Source organism: Abramis brama (assembly GCF_963993115.1).
Source record: "Abramis brama genome assembly, chromosome: 17".
Lineage (NCBI taxonomy): Eukaryota > Metazoa > Chordata > Actinopteri > Cypriniformes > Leuciscidae > Abramis > Abramis brama.
Window position 1 is genome coordinate 760,636 of NC_139979.1, and position 16,865 is coordinate 777,500.

Sequence of the window (16,865 nt, forward strand, 5' to 3'; positions counted from 1 at the left end):
CAAGCGAAACAATCGTTCACAAATCACAACAGGAGTGACGACTCGAGGCAGGATCGACAGATATTTTTTATTTTATTTTTTTACTTCATGAGAATGGTGCAAAACAAAGCTTTTTGCTCTTGCTGTGTGAATGCAAAAATAAAGCATAGACATGATTCGAAAAACGTCGAAGTCACACGTTTATTGTTCGTGTTCAAAAATGACGCATTGGAAATGAATGAGACGAGTTTCCTCTAGTGGAAGCGTTTGGAACTGCAGCCGAACAACATCTCACTGAAAGATCATTTACTGAGATATCAACCTCACATTTGGAAGACAACTTGTTTAGATTTATGGCTTTGATTTTCTCACAGTTTTAGAGTAAAACATGATGAACTAAATTAATAACTTTTTTACAACAGAAATGAACCATCACTGAACTTACTCAAGCTGGACTGTGACGCTATTATAAACAAACTTTGTTGCATTATTTTCCTGTTATCTCTGTAAAGCTGCTCTGAAACACTCAGTATTGTTAAAAGCGCTGTATAAATAAAAGTGACTTGACTTGACAAGTGTTTGAAAACTGGCATTTCCAAACGTCCTAAACATCAGCTAGAAGTCTCTGCGGTGACATCAGCCTGTGAAACCCTGGTTTCCTCTATTTACATCTTGATTCTGCAGTAAATGATCAGGGGAAATCTCTGGAGGCCTGGACTCTCAGATGGTGGGAGGTGTCAAACTCTGCTTTCAGATTCAACTCTGCCTCGTCACTCCTGTCGTGATTTGTTAACGATTGTTCCGCTTGTGCACGCCGATATGTTCTTGGTGGTTCGCAGAGAAAAGCCACTGCACTCCCACAGATGTTTCTGCTATGAGAAACACAGGCACGTATGAGTGGATCTGAGATCAGCCCCAGCAACACTTCGTCATGAAGGTTTACCCTTTACACCGGGACGCTTGTCTAGGCCTTCACACCTCAGCGCTTTTAACAATACTTTATTATTTAAATGTATTATATTTATTTATATATTTAAAATATTTTTTATTTCAATGAAATTAATGTACTATGTTTTAGTTCGATAATGTTTTTTATTTAATATTTTGTATTTTCAGGGGATTTTATGGTACTACTAAATTAGCCTATATTTACGCTGTATTTAAAATCCATTCATTCACTTTTTGAGCATTGACTTTTAAAATTTTCAACTTAAACTGGTAAATCTTCAGTGCTTTAGAGCAACAGACTGAGTTTGATCTCTTTTTAAAAACGACACTTGGCAGATTATGCTGAAGTCAAGTCAAGTCTCCTTCATTTATACAGCGCTTTAACAATATAGACTGTTTCACAGCAGCTTTACAGTGATAATAGGAGATTACAGTAACAGATTGTTTAGGCTTTACAGCAGATCTAGAATAAAGTTATTGTCCAGATAAAGTTAGTTTTGATCGATTCACTTCCGTTGTAAAGATCAGTAGATATTAACTATGGGGCCGCTAACACACCGTTCTCACAGAAAACTTTGAATGCGTTCTGGCCGTCGACAACAGTGTTTGAAGCTCGAGAACACAAACTTTGAAACAGGATCCAAGGTGCAAGTTTTGAAAAGTTTTGAAAAACGTGATCATCTCCGCATAAAATTAAAAAAACGTGAATCTGTGAAAGCTGTGACGGCGTGCACATACATGCATATCATGTGTTTAGTCTATTTAGTGTATATTATGTGTTTAGTCACAGTGCATTAATGTATCCCTTAACATTAATGCACTGTGAACTAACATTAGCAAAGGTTAATAATTGCTGTAAAATATATTGTTCATAACCATCATTTTGATACTTAAAATCTTCAGTCATTCTGGGTTCGATTCCCAGCGAATGCATGAACTGATCAAGTGTATATTGAATGCAATGTAGGCCTAAGTATCTTCTGACAAAAGCGTCTGCCAAATGCATGAACGTTCACTATATCGCAGAGCACTTGCTGAACTCGCTGCCAGAGCGTTAAGGGCAGCAGACAGTGGGGAGTTTGCTCAAATACTCGCTTCCCCTGCGCTTTCTTTTTGACACGTCTAAAGGGTCCTTTCTGTCACGATGCCACTCTTCCCTGTAGTTTCCATGCGGGGGGAAAGAGCCCGTGACCTCGGCACCAATGTCTTGGCAGAGGCGTTTTGCGAGAGCAGAAGGTCCGAGCGCTGCCAGATACACCGCAATATGATGCTTAAAATGCAATTCGGTTTGTTTTTCAAGCCTCTATCTTTTCTTTAGCAGTTTGGTTGCATCATTTTCCCCACCAACTAACAGCAACTGAGAAACACGGTCGAGACAGGGATGAACGCTTCCAGACCGCGATGAGAAATCGACAGACTGACGGATATAAAATTGGGTGAGTATTTGGACGCCAGAAGGTCAAGCCCCTTTTTGACCCTCCCTTTTCGCCCCCCACGTCTATATTTATGGTCTGCTCCTGTCTCATGTAAAGAACAACAGCAGGAGCGGACCATCACATTTGGTCCCCAGCGTGGGGGCCGTTGGTAATCCGAACCGTTCCAGCTTTCCCACCGAGCCTCTCTTCTGCTTCTCTGCGAATACTCCGGCTTTCCTCATTTGCATCTGCTAATTAGATCCTGTTAGCATCATTTTGTACATGACGCCCCTCTAAAGCAAACGAATGAATACATCCACTTGTAAAGAATATAACAATGCTGTTAAAGATACTAATTGACTTATGTAAGAGGGATCATTTCCCATTTTTTATATGCGTATTCCCAGATGCTTTGTCTAATTAAATATGGACTCTTGTAGGATGAGATAGCCTATTTATGATGCACTCCTGACCAGCAGCCTCAGAACAAATGACGTGTTGTTTACGAGAGCAAACATTTAGGATGTTCAGGACAGAGCTGAGATTCTTTGGCATGTCTTTCTTTTCACCAGACTGATTAAAGAAACTGATGAAAAGTTAAGTTTTATTTCTCAAGATGATGAACTGGACGACACTGTAAACACCGTCTGAGGTCATGTGACTAGCTTGCTGTCAGGACAAGCCTTTATGCAAAATGGAAATACTCGTGCGACTTTCTAACAATGTCTAACGACTAATTTAATGTTAGTATGGAAGCTTGTTTCTGAACAAAAAAAAAAAAATCCAAACTGTGAGATATAAAATTGTAATTGTGGGGAAAAATTGTGAGATAATGTTGGAAGTTTGTTTCCGCCACAGAATAAAAAATAAAAAAGGTAATTGTGACTTTTTATCTTGTAATTCTGACTTTTTTCTCAGAATTGCGTGATATAAAGTCGCAATTGCGAGTTATAAACTTGCTATTCTGAGGAAAAAAGTCAGTCTTTTTTTTTGGACTTTATAACTCGCAATTGAGACTTTATATCACGCAATTCTGAGAAAAGATGTCGGGAATTGCGAGACATAAACTTGCAATTGCGTGTTATGAAGTCAGAATTGCAAGATAAAAAACTCTGAATTGCGAGACAAAAAGTCAGAATTGTGAGATCAAACTCGCATTTCTGACTTTATAACACACAATTGCGACTTTATATCACGCAATTCAGATTTTCTTTCTCGCAATTGTGAGATAAAAAGTCGCATTTATATTTTCAAATGTTTTGTTCTGTGGCAGAAACAAGCTTCCATATGAACCTGAGCAAATCAACGTTGTCGTCTGAAACTCCCCAACAGATTTCTGTTGGAATGACTGGATTTCTTCCCGCAAAAATTCGCTGCATAAATGAATATAGTTATAGTGCGTGTCTACTCGCGCGGAGCAGAGCGATGTTAAGTTGAGCTTCAGGCTCGCGCGGTGCGTTGTGGGATTGACCGCGGAACGGAGAAAGCGTTGAGAACGGCCGAGAGCGTCAAAGGTTGGGTATTTCTCGACTTCAGCGCAAATATCACGCGAAAACATCTGTCTTGAGCGTTTAAAAATACGCCAGAGTTTATGCTGGATTTAGTGCGTAAATCATATTGTTTACACATTGGGACGCTTACATGCTGTGTGTTAGATATTGCAGTTTGGATGCTTTCAAATGCATTAAACAGCACATGCATCTGGCAGGAGGGCGTTAGTTTGAAGTGCTTTAAGCTTCTACAACATTTAGGATTGTGCACTTTTTTCCCCACAGCAGTATTTTCACATGCATTTGTAACATCAAAGTATATCTATATTATATGGATATTGTCCCATCCTGTATTGGAGTTTCAGTTTCCAATTGAACTGCGTTCGTTCGTGCAGGACTGAAAGAAAATCTGAAAGAAAAAAAAAAGAAAGAAATGGCGACAATCTTCGCTACGAAATGTGAATGTGTAGCGACACAGTGTAGCTAATATTTGAAACCTTTGTTGCATAATTTGTCATATAATTCCAGAAGATAATACACAGCATATGGGTTATATTGTGCAGGATTCAGTAAGTGCACTAATGTTTCATTCAAAACACGCGACTGTAAAAAGGGGCGGGGCAATTTCCACAAATCCGGCGGGAGTCTCGTCACTTCGTGAAAAACAATTTAGCGCAAGTTCGTTGATTTATTAGCATTCCAGCACACTGAATGTAGTTGAGCTTCATTTGAGGCATTGATTGATTTATTGTTTCTGTGGTTAATCACTTTCCCAGAGGTATTTTGTAAGCTCTTTATCTTCACAAACTTAAGCCAGAGGTAATTAATCCGCTTTCTGTATGTGCAGCACAGAAATGCATCATGAATCAAATATCAAGCGTGACTAGTACATCAGTTTCTCCTATAATGACAATCTTACGGTATCATCTTCACTTCATCAAAAGTTCAGTCATTTGTATAGTCTGTCTGCGACTGCTTGTCTAATCATTTCAGAATGCATTATTATTTTTCCTTGATTTACACAGTTATGGAAGAATACTGAAACACACTTTTGATCACCTTTAATTTTTCCAGCTAAACAATGCTTGTTTAAATCACAGGTATTGCAGATTTACTATGGTAAAATCACTGTAACGCATGATGACCTTTTTGCTTTTATATTTCAATGAAGATTTTAATCCTTAAAGGTAGACAAACAGAGCATAAACAACTCTATGTCATGAAAACATAAATAATAATAATGTTTTTGTGCTAAGGTTTTGAGAACATTATTAAAGACGAGATAACTCTGAATGAACGTTCTATGAATGTTACTGTAAGAACATTTGTTCATAATTTTGCCAGAATGTTCCCTGTTCGTTGGTGAGATATGAATCGGTTTAATAGTGAACGAGAAGCATCGGTTTGTGTTGTGTAAAGATGTCAGATGTTTTAGATCTGTTTTGTCATTAAATTTTATGTTAAAATAACGATAAATATGTTTTTATTTGTATCTTTTAATGCAAATCTAATGAATGAAGAGAGTTTTTATTTTGAGAAAACATGCTTTCCATCTTCTCTGCTTTCTTACAGATGTGTGTAAGGTCCTGGTGGTCGTCCTCGAGGCAGATTCAACGCTTCTGTTTCTGTGTGTGCTCAGGTCTGTCAAAACCACTGGATTCACTTACGTTAAACTGCCTGGCAAAACCCTGAGCGATAGAAAGAGGCAGTGAAGAGAGAAACAAGGCCTTAAGCCTGAGATTAAAGAGGAAAACAGAGCTTTACAGGAACATTTCACCAAAAAAACAACATATTATTCTCACTCCAAACCCCTAGGATGTTATTTTTTCCTGTGGACTTAAATGTAAAAATGTAAGTTATACAGGTTTGGAATGACATGAACATCATTCATTATTATTTGGTTACACTTTACAATAAGGTTCCACTAGTTAACATTAGATAATGTATTAACTAACATTAACTTGTATTGTTCAGCTGGTCAAGGTTGATATGGTATTTAGAAAGTAATTAGTAATGCAATATTTTGTACTTTTTGTTTGTTCAAATTTATCTGGTCTTTAATAGCATTCTCAAAACGTTTGCACAAAAACATTATTTATACATGGATCATGAAATATTTCAGTTGGACATTCGTCCAACATTTTTGTTCAAAAGTAATGTTTCAAAAGTAACATTCAAAGTTTGCGACATTTTTAAATGTAACTACTTGATTCAGAACATTCAAAAGTAACGTTTAAAAAGTAACGTTCAATGTCTGCAACATTTTTAAATGTAACTACTTGTTTCAGATCGTTCAAAAGTAACATTTTAAAAGTAACGTTTAATGTTTGCAAAATTTTTAATGTAACTACTTGTTTCAGAATGTTCAAAAGTAACATTTTAAAAGTAACGTTTAATGTTTGCAAAACGTTTTTCGTTGGATGTTACTAATTCAGTAGTTACTACTTACTAGTTTCAGATATTTAGAAAACATTCAAAAATGTATATTTGCGAAATGCTAAAATGCGAAAACCTTAAAATTGAACTTTTTAATTTTTTAATAACAAACATAAAAAATGGCACCTTCAGAGAACATTCATAAACAACTTAATGGGAACATGTTTTTGTTTCTTTCCGCTGTCATCTAAACATCATCAAGCACATTTGACCAAAACATGAAAGCAAATGCTTTTCCACCCCACGAGCGTCATTAGAGCCGCGTGTCTTGTGTTCTGCGCGGACCTTTGTCTGTCGGACCGAAGCGTTTCTGCTCAGCGGGTCCAAACTTCTCCGCGCAGTAATTAACCTCTCTGAGGAGAGAGAAATACATAAAGAACTGTATAAGAGCCCAGAGCAGAATGGATTCTGAGAGCGTCTGTCTCGTGTGCACGATCCCATTCAAAGCGCCGCGCTCTTCCTCCTCTTCCTCTTCTTTTAACACATGTGAGCTCCAGCATGTAATGAAGGGAAACTGTGATGTGTGGAGCCGAGAGCAGATCTTTCTCTCTTAATGAATACAGAAAACACAGCGTCTGAATGGACGAGCTCGGGCTCCTGCTGAAGAAGGCCATCTGACGCCGGCTCTTATTAAAGCACATAAAGCAGAGGCAGAGAAAGTAATTTTGTTCGATCCTTTTCTCCTGGTGGCTTCTGCCACTTTTTTACGGACGGGCTTTTATGGAGCTCATAATTATTTCGGTGAGTGGCCTCAAGCACAAACCCAGGAGTCTTTGTGTCTTTTTGACATTTTTGGGAGAAAATGGATGTCATATTAACATTTCTGTCATTTCTATTTCAGTTCTGAACAAGAGCATGCTTTACTAAAACACTTTTATGTTTTATGCTCATTATTTGGTTTTAGCATTTGATATTCAAAAGACAACATACTTGCAAATCTGAATCATTTGAACTAATGTAGTTAACTAGTGTTAACAAATGGAAACCTTGTTGTAAAGTGTTACAGTTTTTCAATCTCACCTAAATTATTTGCTATTTCTGCTGTTTTATATGGTAATGTTGACATACTGTATATTCACAATTATTACAATATTTAAAGTGACATCATTCTTGAAACAAAAACATTCAGTAACACTTTACAATAAGGTTTCATTGGTTAAAGTGTTAACTTAACTATTTAGTTAACATGAACAATACTTCTACAGCATTTATTAATCTCAACATTTACTAATACATTTTTAATATCAAAATCTGTCAACATTAGTTAATGCACCGTGAACTAACATGAACATAACATTAACAAAGGTTATTAAATGCTATAAAAATATATTCCTCATTTGTTACTTAATGCATTATAAAGTGTTACTGCTTTTTCACGTTAATAGCTTTTTACCTTTTATGACACATAAAACAAAGAAGGAGATAAAGGCAACGACAGGTGCAGTTTTCCTGGACACAGATATTCCACTAGATATTAGAGTTTTCCTGAAAGCAGGGATTGTTGTGAGGGTTTGTAAAGCGAGAGGCCTTCGGGAGCGAGTGTCGAGTCTCAGGCCTTCGGGAGCGAGTGTCGAGTCTCAGGCCTTCGGGAGCGAGTGTGAAAGCACTGGAGGCTTCAGACGATGTCGTCTTTATGTGCGGTTTGATGTTGAATCGTGTCACAGTGGATCTAACACACCTGATCGTGTGATCGGACTCGACCTGCGAAGATCGGCTCCAAAGTTCACTTAGGCTAAAAACACTGAAACAAAGACAGAAGGAAAACACTGGCCACAAGAGCTCTGAACAACTGCTTATTAGTCTCAGGGTTTTTTAGCACTTTCACATTGTTTCTAAGCAGCTTTACAGAAAATCATGATGTTAGTGTTTATAATATCTCAATATGTTCATGCTTTATAGTCACACTTATCAGATTAGATACATTTTGCAATGATGCAAACAATTAAAGCAGCTGAGATTTGCTTTACAGTATATTGTGTTTATCTGTTCAATATTTTGATGAGGTTTGCATCATTATGGGCCGTCTGTTAGATTTCTTCTTCCGCTCTTGAGTCTATGGCCGCCCGTAGAACCGTATTGTTAAAAGTTGTGAAATTTGGCACACAGATAGAGGACAGTCCAAACATCAATCCCTCTAGCGCCACCAACTGGCCAAAGTTGCACTCACATACTGTATATGAACCATAAGGGCTTGAAACAAAATCATTTTTCCCTCTGATTCCTTCGCTCACAACAATCCTACGTTTTTGATACTATTATTTAATAGCTATTTTTGCTTATAACCTCTGTACGGTTTGGCCAAAAATAATAAAATTGGTCTCTATTGATCCAGTGCAGCACATCGAGTCGAATAACTCCCAATATTTGGTAACAGCCATTTAGAATTTTGTTGTAAAATGCTGTATTTTATGAGCGCATAAAGAATCATTACGAAACACTGTACGTGTCATTGGCACAATGCCATGAAAGACATCACCACATTCTGATCAAAATTCATGATAGCGTATAGCTTTAAAATATGCTAATAGCTTTTTGATCCATTTTGCTTGTTTTAATGAAACTGGTCTTGATAGATTTCTTGAGTCACACCGAGAACAATGATAATTATGCCATATTCGGTCAAACTTGCTTTCTTTGAAGACCATTTTGACTAGAATAATCTAGAATGCTACTCTTTGTTGCAGTTTATCTGAAGCCGGCGGCCATGCTTGCATAAATCATGCCTTTATGTGCTTAATTGCAACTATATTTGATTCTGTTATTTTCCCGTTTATTACTGTAAAGCTGCTTTGAATCAATCTGTATAAAGCGCTATAGAAATAAAGCTGACTTGATTTCTAGGTGTTTTCTGATCTCTAGATCCTGATCTTAAGATCCTTTAATATGCATGGGATTTTTTCACCCGTTTTATTGCTTTTCATTATAATTTCACTATGCATTTCATTAGCAAACATCAATGAAAACCTCAGAGGATGTGCATTTCCCTCTTATCTCAACGCTTAAACATGAACCAAGGTCCAGCTCCTTGTGTCGCACATCTTTGGTGAGTTTGGCATGGCTTTAGTCCATTGCATGTTGGTAGAGATGAGGTTCACCCCAAGCTTTTGCCTCCAGCCATCCCTCCTCCCCTCCCAGTCTTCTGCTTGATTACTCATAATGTAATTTTAATTAAAACTGCGGTGTCAAAGGGTTTTGCGAGCCCAGATTGCAGCACTGTGGAAGCTCCTCACTTGGTTCAGAGGAAATGCATCTTGACACCACCGGGACGCCGAGATCAACAAAAGCTGCTCCTCTTTATAGGGCATGTTATCATATCACCGTGAGTCTGGTCATGAACGGCCAGCGTGCAGCGAACGACCATTTATTTTTACATCCATCAGTCCTGACGCTGCGTTTCTGATCATGCATTATCTGAATATCTGATTATTGTGATCATTACAAACACAAGTTGTAATCACATGTTCATTGTGTCTGCTTACATGAATACATCTAGTTAACTAAGCACATAATGTATTATATGAATCAACACGCACCAATGCTACATTTTTCTAAATGTCATTATCATTAATGATATTCATTACTTCAATGAGCTCATTGTTTCTGCCTTTAATTGTTACATTGTTTAAATTAATACATTTTTCGCTAACTGTGATTTTGTATATGTACATTTCTGAAATACATAACTTAGACAGTTTCCTCTGATATCAGATCACTGTAAACTAATGTGGACTCATGCATTTTCTGTAAAGCTGCTTTGAAATTATGTGTTTTGTGAAAAGTGCTATACAAATAAATGTGAATTGAATTGAATTATATTTTAGCTGTGTATCACTGCCATGTTTTATTTTTAATTATATTTTAGCTGTTTATCACATGCCATACTTTAACACACAATCATCTCGAGGTGATTCACAGACATTTTCTGTAAAGCTGCTTTGAAACAATAGGCTATGTATTGTGAAAACCGTTATACAAGTAAACTTGAACTCATCTGATCTGATCATGGCTTTATATGCAGAGAAAGCTGTAGAAGTAAACCATATTGCAGTGTGTAATTTCTGCTCCACATAATAAAGGCAAAAATAATGATTGTTTCCCAAACTCTCAGGTTTCTGTTTCAACAAGACAACTTCGTGACAATAGAAGCTTGTTTCTGCCATGGAATAAAAAATAAGAAAGGTGACGTTTATTATGACTTTTCATCTCACAATTCTGATTTTTTTCTCACAATTATATCTCATTATTTTATTCATATTTTTTTGCTTTTAATAAACTTAAACGTAAACTTATTTTACCTTTTATCCAATTGATTTGTCAAATGTTTTTGAATGAACAAAACAGTGTATAAATTTGGAATTGCAAGAAATAGTAAGAATTGCGAGAAATAAATAACCTTTCATAATTTCGAGTTTATAACTCAATTCATAGAAAAAAAAGAGAGAGTTGTGAGTTATATGCAACTGCAAGAAATAAAGTCAGAACTGTAAGATTTACATTTTTGTAATTTACATTTTTTATTGGTAGAAACAAGCTTAGCCAATCACATGCTTCTCTAAAATACTTGTTTGTTATATTCTTATTGTCTAAAAAAGCACTTTATTTTTTATTGCAAAAATGATTGTTTTCCAACAGGTTTCCCAAACACTCGTTCTGTCCTGCCCTCATCCGTTATAGTTTACCCGTAATTCTGTCATGATTTACTCTCCATCTCATGTCATTCGAGAGTAAAGATTTAGAAGTGAGCAGTGTTGTTTTGCACCTGATACGATAGACACCGTACGGTAGATGTGGGTGAGTTTTCTTATAGCAGATTTTTGAATATATATTGCAGTCTGGCTATAGCTATAGCAGAGCATTACAGAAGTCAAGACGCGATGAGACAAAAGCACAGCAGACTGTTTCGGCATCTTTGATGCTAATGAAGGGACAGTGCTGGGAAATATGATGTAAGTGGGAAAAAAAGATGTTTTCATTCCATGTTTAGTTTAAAGAAAGTTGAGCCATTCTTTCGTTTCATTCACACAAGTAGAAAAGTTATCAATTTGAGTACAGATAATGTAGATTTAGATTTCATCAGCATAGAATTGAAAGATCAATGTAAAATCTGAGGTATGATGAGGATGAGGAATAATAATGGACCAAGTACGGATCCCTGGGGAACACCTTGCTTCCCAGACAGCAATTTTGCATTTAAAAGACGTCTAATAGGCGTCCAAACACAGCCTAGAAGTCTATAGGCTAAAACAAGGCAAATACGTCTAAATCATCGCCCAAGAATAGTCATCAATTAGATAACAAAGAAATGAAATGAGTGAAGAAATGAAACCAAACACCTTGTAATCACTGTTTGCTTACATGATGGAATATCTTTCATCTCGCAAGTTATTTTGGCAAAAACGACATGTAACCAAATTCAGGGTTATTTCGGCTAGAAGTGTGTTACTCATAATCGGACTAAATCGGGTCTGTCGTTAAACTAGACGGAGAAATGACGGCTATTGCATGCTGGGAACATAGTGTCGGACCAGATTCGGCCCACATCTGGTACACGTGGATTGCACATGTCTGGGTTCGGGAGGACAGTCGGAGATCGAAAATCCTGCACTGAAATGTAAAAGTGTCTATCAGAGAGATAAGAGGAAAACCAAGAAAGAACAACAATGGAAATCTGAGAGGCGGGAAATGAGTAAATCATGACAGACAGAATCAAAGGGCAGTTCCAGTACTATGAAGTAGGCAAAAACCAGACTGAAAGATATCAAAGAGATTTTATTTGTAGCTAGACAAACTGGGAGGCAACAGTGGCAATAAATGGTAGATTTGAAATAGACATAATTAGATAGAACTGATGGGTCAAGAATGAAGTAGAGGAAAGAGATGCATTTATGAGGGGATAAATAAGTGCAGAGTTTCAGGAGAGAAGTAGAGCAACTCAACAAGATGAAGAATTGGATTTCAAGATGAACTCATTGATAAAGATGGATTAGTCAGAGAAAAGACTAGGCCCAAACTAAACTCAGCGACCTCACCAGAGAAACACCGGTGGACGGCATCTGTCTTTTCCAGTTTATAATTCAAGAAAGAACAGCAAAGCTCGTCTGAAGCTAGAGCATCATGAGATGGAGGTTTGGAGAGCTTGTTTATTGTGTCAAATAATGCTTTCGGCCTGTTGCTTGACTTGTTAATCACAGCAAAGAAAAGAGATGAGACAGAATGAGCCTTTTGAGCCATGAAAAAATTACGTTTTGAGGTGCAAGAAAAGCTGACAAAAACTGACTAAAAGTAAAAGCTGCTTATAGCTGAACTGAACTTGTTTCATAATTGATGTGTGTGTGTGTGTGTATGTGTAGAACACTGGGGTCAGTCATTTCATCAATTACTGTTTGAGATTGTCCTTATATGCTATATACTGTTTGTTAACCACTCCCTGTGGTGAAAATCCAGTTTTTAATGTTGTTTATGTGTCTATGTGGTGTTTTTAATACGCTTTAAGACAAACCATGTGTAAATTCATAAGTCGACTCCATTGCTGAGTATTTTCTCCTTAAAACTGCAGTGAACCAAAGACAGTCTCAAAAACGGTGCGCAACGTTTTGCTACGGTTTCCGGGTTGACCGTCATGTTTCCTGGAAGCGGCGTGCACCGGTGTGCAACGGGGTTAGAGATGCGTTTTCTCTTGTTTGGTGGGTGTGTCAGAACTGCCGTCCAATCAGCAGCAACATGTATATAAAGCACGCGGTATTAAAGTGAACTCGCACAATGGGTTCAAGGAAAGTAATTTACAAATGTGTTCATGCAGCTCGGTATACACAACAACTGAGGATATTAGAAGACATGTTTGTCGTAAGTTTTATTGTAAAAATATAGGTTATCAACATAATGATGTAGTTGTTTATATTTTTAGCTTCATTGCAAGTGTATGACATTTGGTATAGAAATAAACAATGGCAATTAAGTGCTTTTCCTAAAAATGAGAAAGAAAATACAGGGATACAGAAAAAACAGTATGAACTACAAATAAAGTCAGTATGTGAGGCTAAATAGATGTGTTTTAGTCTGAATTAGGTAAGATGTGTGCTTCCATTTCAGTTTCAGCAATCCCTTCACTCGATTGGGATGTTCTCTTTTGTTCTGGGCGGCAAGTGCAGTAACTGTAACATCGGGCATATTTTGTAGTATTAAACACATATTTATACCGACTTCATCAGGCTCCGAAAATTCTTCACAAAGAACACAAAGAATGGCCTTCTCAGCTGCCATAGTTGCAACTCTTGCGTCATCAGAACAGTGTGTTCAACGCATCACCGTTTCTGCTTAAAAAACGTTGTGCAACGTTTTGTAGGGGCTGAACGCAGCCCTGACGTCACAAACTACCTTGTAACCAATCAGATCAACGTGTGATCGTCAACCAGTGGATCTCTGAGCTGAGTGAGTGAGTGGAGGCGGGGCTCATTTGCATATTCATAGAACCTCGCATACTAAATGAGGCAAGGGTGTCGAGTTACATTCTGTTTTTTAAAAGGAAAAAACATTTAAATATGTCATTTTGGAGATCAAAGATGAGTTTTAAGGTATGTGATTATTGACTACATGGGGAATCTAATCATTTTTTCCCAGTCTTTGTTGAAAGCACTTTTTATTATCTATAAAAAATGCGTTCGTTTTTCCATTCCAAAAAAATCTTAAATTTGAGACAGTTCAAGAAATATCAACCACTAGCCAGCGAAACGCTTTTAATGTAAACCCCACCACAGAAGAAAGAAAGAAAGAAAGGATCCCAGCAAGCAATCTTGCGTTTAAAAGACGTCTAATATCCGTCCAAGCACAGCCCTGACGTCTACAAATGTAATAGACGTCTAAACCCTAGCTAGTCTATTCTTGGGCTCTGGTTTAGACGTCTATTAAATTCTCCCTGAGAGCCCAAATTTTGCCTTGTTTTAGACGTCTGGGCTGTGCTTGGACGGCTATTAGACGTCTTTTAAATGCAAAATTGCTTGCTGGGATGTTTGCTAGGATGGCATGCTAGGATGGTCTGATATTGACGGATCTCCTCTTCTGTCCCTTTAACAGTAGTTTGTGGGACACAGAGCCTCCCGCTGCGGTTGGCCGGTCAGCGAGCCGTAGTATAAGAGGTTTTAACTTTGCTAACCTTCCTCTGCCAGGATCACGACGGCCTGCTGCTGCCGGGGAATATTGGAGCGGTGGGTCGCATCCCGGCTTTGGCAAACCTCTGACGGGATGATATTAAACTCTCCATCGGTGTCAGATGGAGTAAATAAACACAAAGGTGCACAGCCTCTGGCAGGGGTCGCGGATCCGTCCAAACAGAGTCCAGGTGAGCCTGTGCTAATTAGGCTTCACACACGGTCGAAAACACACACGGTGAAAACACACACGGTGAGGATGTTCAATCAGTCGTGTAACATGTTAGAAGACATGCTATTCTACACTCTTTCTTATTTCAACCCAACTTTGGGTCAAATAGCTATGGACAAACCCAGCCGTTGGGTTACATTTTTAAATCACATTTTTTACCCAACATTTGGGTTTGTCTCTATTTGACCCAAAATTGGTAAAACAACCCAGCTTTTTTTTTTTTTGAGTGTAGACTCCTAAAGATTAATGAGGAAACATAACTAATGTGAAGCACTCCTAATGTGTGCTCATTCTACATGTGTTCTAGTGTCGGCCCAGATCCGGCCCAGATCTGGTTAATGTGGACTGGATTCCACACTCTAAAAATCTTGTTCTTTTTTCTACCCAAATCCTGGGTTGAGCCTTTTGGGTCAGTTTTTTGGGTTATCTTTTCAGTGTTTGGGTACACTCTAAAAATGCTGGGTTGTTTTAACCCAATTTTGGACAAATCCAAACGTTGGGTTAAAAATGTAATTTAAAAAGTGAACCCAACGGCTGGATTTGTCCATATTTGACCCAGCATTTTTTAGAGAGTAGTTTTTGTGTAACCCAGATCCTGGGTCAGATATATGAAGTTCTTCAAAATGTTTAATTTTTACTTCTAATATTTGTTAAACAAGCTTAAATGTTGGCAATATGTATTAAAAATGATATAAAATATGTTATACTGTAAAATATGATCAAAAATAAAGTAATTATCATGCAAACCAGTGGTTGTGTGGAGTATTTTTAAAAAAAAGTTTAGAGGATTTAAGTTAACATTAATTCATGTATGAAGTAAAATAATTTAAAAAAGCTAATAGTAAAAATGAATCAAGCCAGTATGATGGGTTAAATCAACCCAGCATGTGTTCTGTCCTACATTTACCCAGCTCTTGGGTTGAAAAGAACCCAAATTGGGTTGTTTTAGTGTGTGTTAGAGTGTGTGTTGCTGTCTGGGAAGAAAACTATAGAGGTTCTTTACTGGCATCAATGGTTCCATGAAGAAACCTTTAACATCCATGGAATCTTTCCATTGCTCAAATTATTCCTTATAGTAGAACAATGTTCTTTGGATTATTTAAAAGTTCTTCAGACAAAAAAAAAAAAAAAAAATCTTCTACGGCATCGCTGAGAAAACCAGCTTTTAGAACCTTTATTTTTTACAGAGTTTCAGGGGTTTCCATTATGGAATCATGTTTGTTCATTTTGTTTTAATTCATTTTTAAATTTAATTTTATGAATGAAACTGCTCTTAAACATACTTCATCACTAGAACAATTTTAAGTAACCTGTTAAACATGAAAGTATTATGCAATCATTTCTCCTAGAACCTTTTTGGCATAAACAGTTTTAAGTGTGAAAATCTAGTCAAGAACTCTATAGTTCTATAGAACCCTAACAAACCTTTTTTTCTAGGAGTGTGTAGAACTACTTTACCTCTGGAACTGAAGTCAATAAATACTTGATAAACTTTGTAAAATTGGGGAACATGGAAACATTCCATTTCATCATTCTTCACACATTATGGGAATGTTACATTTGAATGTTCTCTAAACGCTCTGAAACAAGTAACATTTAAAAAACGTTAGATGAACGTCCAACTAAAACATTTCAGAAAACAAACTTCCATGAACGATGTATAAATAATGTTTTTGATTAATCTTTTAAGAACATTCAAAAGTAACGTTCCCATAATGTTTGAAGAATTCTGATACAATATGAATTACACTATTTTTAAACTAAATCGAATCAACACTGAACTCAGCTGAATAATGGCACTATTGAACGTTCTGAAACAAGTAGCCTAGTCACATTTATACAATGTTAGACGAACATCCAACTAAAACATGTCAGAAAAAAACTTCCACGAACGATGAGTTTCAATAGTTTTCATATTTTGAAACATTCAAAAGTAACGTTCCCATAATGTTTGAAGAATTATGGAATGTTCCCTTAACGTTCACTTTTCCCTTAATGTTAAAAACCAGAACATTTTGAACATTCAAATGTTTTCATAACTTGATGTGAACATTAGAAGCTGGGATAGTCCGAACAGCTGAAATCACTGTCTCTCGCGACTCTCTCTCTCTTCACCTGTGTGTGTGTGTGTGTGTCGCTCCTCACATGCACGCGTGTTTAGACCCTTTGTTTGATGAGATTTCTCTTGTTGATTGTGTTTGTGGTTTGGTCTGTCTGATGG